This window comes from Castanea sativa, chromosome 5 (assembly GCF_040712315.1).
Source record: "Castanea sativa cultivar Marrone di Chiusa Pesio chromosome 5, ASM4071231v1".
NCBI classification, from domain to species: Eukaryota; Viridiplantae; Streptophyta; class Magnoliopsida; order Fagales; family Fagaceae; genus Castanea; species Castanea sativa.
This window is the reverse complement of record NC_134017.1, coordinates 8,825,123-8,831,122: the sequence shown is the minus strand read 5'-3', so window position 1 is coordinate 8,831,122 and position 6,000 is coordinate 8,825,123.

Below are 6,000 nucleotides of genomic sequence, written 5' to 3'. Positions count from 1 at the left end.
TCTAGTGAGGTGGGTGTGTTGTAGAAACCTCTCTTAGGGTTTTTCTCTCAATAGCCACAACTATATTTCATGAGTATAAGGGTATTTATAGTAGGGTATGAGATGGAATGTGAAAAATCAGTTTTCAGCAAAACAGGGTGCACTGGTGAGTCACTCGTGACTCACTTGAGACTGGGATGAGTCGTGAGTTAGCAGAAATGCCAAACTGTACTTTTTGTCCTGTAGTGATCCAACTGTCGTGACCCTTCAACTTCTTGCATGCTTCACACATGTGCCTGATTCTGGCGAGTGGCCAGTCGTGAGCTTTAGTCACAAGTTACCTCTTTGATGCACACTCTTGATCAATTCTTCACTCTCTCTCACACACAACTCTTACATAATTCCCACATAAATACAGGGTTTCTAAATGCTGAATTACAAGAAAATTTGGCACGAAATAAAGTCAATACATGGATGAATAAATTCTACCTTACAGTTTTCTAATGGTGGATTAGGTTTTGCTACTCCATAGTCTCAAGTATTATCTCAATCCACCTCTGCCTCTTTCTTTTTCAACTTTTCCAATTTAAAACCCTAATCCTTTTCTAAAATACAATGGCCTCCATGGCCAACAGCTCTAAGCTCTGTCACAATGGCTGAACCAAAGTTCTATTTCTTCTCTCTATCTCACATTATTTTTATCTTCTTCTTCTCTCTCTACTTGATGAATTTGCAATTTCTGCTTCGGAAGGATCTCTCTCTCTCTAAGGTACGGACTGTTTCTTTTGCATTCATGGTTACTTGATTGTCGATTCAATGGTGCGAACACACACTCACTCACTAATGGTAATTTATTTTGTCATTTAGGGTTTCAAGTCATCAATATTTTGATTGATTTTGCACCAAATGCTTTTAGTCGTTAGCATCTTTTTACCATTATGCTAATGTATAGAAGGCATCTCCCATTTATTCAAATCATTGAAGTTGCTGTCAGGGAGAGATAAAGCTTATGGCGGTTATCTTATAGTAACTCACTGTCCGAAATACCTTTGTTTGATATAATATATTTCCCTTAAAGGTAGGAGAGAGACACAATGAGGACAAAGCATCGTAGATATATCCTTTCCGTTATATATTCCGTCTTCAACATTTGATGATTTTATTTTTAAATTGTCTTTATATTTTATTAAAACTAGTGTTTAACCCGCACAATGCGCGGGATCATTTTATGATGGTAAAATAGGGAAAGAATTGTTCATAAGAAGACGAAATATAATTTAAAACATATATTAAAAGTTAAATGTTATAGAAAAAAAAAACTCATTTTTAACCATGAAACAATATTATTTTAAATAGAAACATTGTTTAAAAAAGGACATTTTTGACTATGGATAAAACTTATGTACAGTACCTTAGGTGCTGTTTCTTAGGTTATCTTCTTAAGATCTTGTCATATGACTATTTAACTTAAAAAATACACTTTCATCAATGAGAAAAAAGCCACATCGCAGAAACACAATCGAAATGCATAGTATTCTCTCATTGTAACACACACATATATTTAGCTCCATCTAGAGCTTTGGTGTGATTCCTAATTGACCAAGCCATCTGCTAAATCTAACAATTTTCTATTATATTTTAAGATGCGAATTTTTAAGTCAATCACCAGTTTGTTGCTACCCTATCTTTGTAGCTCAAAGATAAATGTTTACTGATAAAAAATAATTAGTATTTGAGAAAGTAAATATATTCAAATAATTTAAGATAAATATTTAAAGTGAATATTTTATATTAAAAGTTTTAGTTAAATAAATTTAATTAAATAAGTATGTAGCTAATGTATTAGAAATTAAAATTTTTAAAATAGCGCTCAAAATGTCAAAACCAAAATCAGAATTTAAAACTAATTTATTATCATGGGTTTAATATTTTTTAAATCTTAAGATTTCTCTTTCTCTTATCTCTTTTATATGTATTATCTTTGCATTTTTTTAATTTTTTTTTTTTTGTTGAAGAAAAGCAGTAATATATTTGTATCTAAAAATTCTTGGGACTTGCAAATGTCCACAAAGCAATTGGTTTTATAGAAAATATACTCAATCTGTTTGTTAGGAAAGGTCCTTAAAAGATATTTCTTCGATAATTTTAAAATATAAATATTAAAAAAAGGAAAAGGTTGCGATGTTTGGTTGTTAAGTGAATTAATCATAAATTCCAAAATTTTGTTGCTAATATGCCAAATTCATGACACATTAGTGTCTAGATTGGCATGGCAATCAAATTGGTTCATTTTGCAAACTTTAAACACACTATTAATTTAATCTTTTGAACCTGTGTGGAAACTACAAAGTTGAAGTGCAGGTAGAAGCATGAACACAATTTTCTGCAAGCCATATATATATATATACACACACACACACTCACAAAATATCATATTCTTTCTACCAGTACCCACATTTACTATTTCACACCATCCAATTGATTGCTTTCACATGTTAAAAAAATCGGGAAAATAGCACTAAGTTGAAAATTCCACATGATCATTGACAGACAGATTTTAAAATGGTCTTTAACCATGATTAGATGTCCATATATTATTGGTGTGGTAGAATTTTTAGCAAATTAAAAGAAGTATCAGTAAATCAATCAAATCTTTGATACCACTTTGCAGATTCAGCTTTGTGGTCATGCCACATTGGCTGCTACACAATCTTTGAATGTATTCTACAGTGTTAAACTCAAAGAATAAGAGGTGTCCTCCAACCAAACGTGATCTACTAAATGAATTACATGCAATTTCTATCAGCTTAATAGCAATTACATTCACATTTCGAGATACACTTTTAGAACATTAGCTATGCTCATATATTAGCTAATAGACCTACACTAACAGATCATACATTAGCTATGCTTCTGTTAAATTACAGCAGCTAGCATCACTGCTATTCTTGCATCAGCTTGGATCACAGCACCTGTGTTGCACCATCTTCATGAGATAACACTCAAAGCTATACCAATCAGCAAAAGTGAGAGTACATATCCTATGTGTGGTAAGTACTACGTGGCATGCCACAATGAAAACTTCTGCAGAAATAGTCAAGATTTTAGTCTACTTGCCAAGTTAAAAAGGAAAAAACCGCTTCATTAATGAATAAAGATTTCAGTTTACTTGCCAAGTACAAATAGAGGCATCTTTGAATAACAACATGGTACTTTGGTTACCAATTGAGACTTGACCTCAATGGCTTGTATTTCACCTTCCTCATTCTTGAGTCGGCCTCAAATATCCTAGCATTACTTTGACGCAAAATAACAATAATAGACAAAACATAACCCAAAAAATTGGAAAAATAAAATGGGAAATCAGGTTACCTTTAATCTTGATTCAATAATTTTTTTGGCATAATGACTCCTAGAAATGTATTAAAAATTTTAAAATATAAGTGACTGATGGGAAGCCAAAACTTTTTTTCTAATCAAAACATAGTCACTAAACAAATTAAGTCTTAAGATTTGAAAGTGGTCTCTACCATATTTAGATGTACCAAAATCAAGACTTCAAAATATGGTAATCCAGTAACAATAATTAAATCCAAGCTCGTAATTATAGCATTTGGCAATCATAAGATCATAAAGTATAGTCTTTTTTTAAAATTTTAACTGTAATGTAAACTTCTAGACATATCAAATTTTGGTATAAATAGCACTTCATGTGTGGGAATCACTAAATTTTTTTCATAAAGCATAAATCATGCATTTTCAACGCTTACAAAATATCACTAATAGAACTCAAAACCATCAAAAGCAAGACAATGTAATCATTGAGTTAGACTAAATTGGAAAACCTCACAAACACAAATAAGCCAACTTGATTACAAAACATAGCAGACAAAAAAAACAATAAAAAAGAACTCTATCTATTTGGCTATCGGAAGAAGATTGAATAAGATTAATGGAATCAAAATAGGGTTATAGGTCAATTGAATCCAGAACAAAAACCAATTCAAACCCAAATACATCAATTGGGAAATACTCATTTGAAATTCTATCTTTTAAAGTGCCACTTATATTTCACTCTTCTTTTTTTAAGGAATTCGACTAACATGTTATTTTGAAACTATTTCTTACTTTAAATAAATTAAGCAATGATTCACACAAAGCCGCATTCAAATGTCTTAAAAAAAACCCAAATGTCTTATCTGAAACAGAACTCCGTAAATCTGTGCTTCAACAAAAGGATGGGAAAAGGAGGTTTCTTAAATTATAGAAAATAAATTGAAGTTGTAATCTAGCTTGAATTGAAAAATGCGCAAGATTGATCCCATAGTACCATTGACTGCTCATGGGACACCAAGACTGAACTAATTCAAAACATATTTCTAAATTTATCCATTTAAAAAATATTAAAATTTCTTAATACTCTACATATCAAGAAAAAGAATAAATATACACAAATTTAGGAGAAGCATTGTTCTAAAAAAATTACTTAGAAACAACATCCATCCCATATAGCATATTGCCAAAGACAACATGTCATTCCATTAAAAAAAAAAAAGAAAAAAAAAAAAGCAAAAACAGATGGTACAAATTATCATTGTTCAAATACAATTTAAAAATAATATAAAAAATCCTCTACACCATTAATACAGCCAGAAAATGTCACCAAGTCTTAGTCTTCTTCTCTTATGTTATCTCATGTAAAGATATTGCCTTAAGGTGCACACATGTTGCCAATTCAGCGCATGGACACTCAAATTCATGTAATGAGTCTACCCACACCTAAATATGAAAAAAGATCTTGATCTACCTTAATCTGTAAAATCTTCAAATTAGCACTTGAATCAAACCATTCACTTACAAACAAACAACCTTGAGAACAAGACTACTTATTTAATAGGATAAACAACAGCCTGAGCCTATATGAAATAATTACCGAAAGTAAGATGGATGCACGGAGTTCCAAAATAACTCAACAAAACAAAGTATTCAACAGTATGAAAGATAGAGGCTAACAATTAAATAGATACTAATATAAGATACCCAAACTTGTAATAAATAATCTGCTACTATCGCAACTCAAATCTTACAAACATGGGTGGGCAAAAATGCTAGAGATCACAAACCATATATAAGAGCTTTATTTGAAATTGAAAGTTTCATTCACAGAATCATCACAAATTGCAACTGAAATCCCTCAAAATCAAGATAATTTAATCTGTGAGGTAGACTGAAATGTAAAGCCTAAAAAATGGATTTTTATTTTCAAAAAATAAACCAAAGAGAACTCTAACAATTTAATTTTGCTTAGAACTATCCCAAATACATTAATCAACAAAATGTAATCCAAAATATCAGATAAATAGAGGAATAGTAAGGTCATCCCAAGGTGAAACAAAGTCTACAAAAAGAAGCTGAAGTAATCATTATAAGGAAGTTGATCACAAAGCATGACAACAAAAAAAAAAAAAACATAACAATTTTACAGGTTAGTTGAAAAAAATCATGGCATGCATTTTTTTTTATATATATATAGAAAAAGCTGTCTAAAATATGCAAAAACAGAGGAAATTCAAACAACGAATGCATAATGGACAGAATTATCAGATAAACAAAGGAAAAATTAGGCTTTCCTAACCTATCTTGCAAATTACTCAAGATACGTACTTGACAGAGAACTGCAGCAAATATGAATTTCAACAAAATGACAAGGTAAGAAGGTTTTTTTACAATTTCAATAATATAGTGTCTAACAAACTGTTGGAAGATGTATAGTAATCAGTTGGTCATTAATTAATTAATTTATTTTTCAAAAACCCAGTTATTAATCCAAAAAACCATCATTTCACTTAGAAAAAAATTATAAATTACTATACACTCTAAACTTTAAGATTTTAAACCATCCAAGTATTTAAATCAAGGGAAAAATCCCTAATGTTACCAAAACTTAAAACCAAAAATAATTATTTCAGACCAAATCATCCATAGAGAGAGAATAAACCAATCATTACACACTCTAAACTT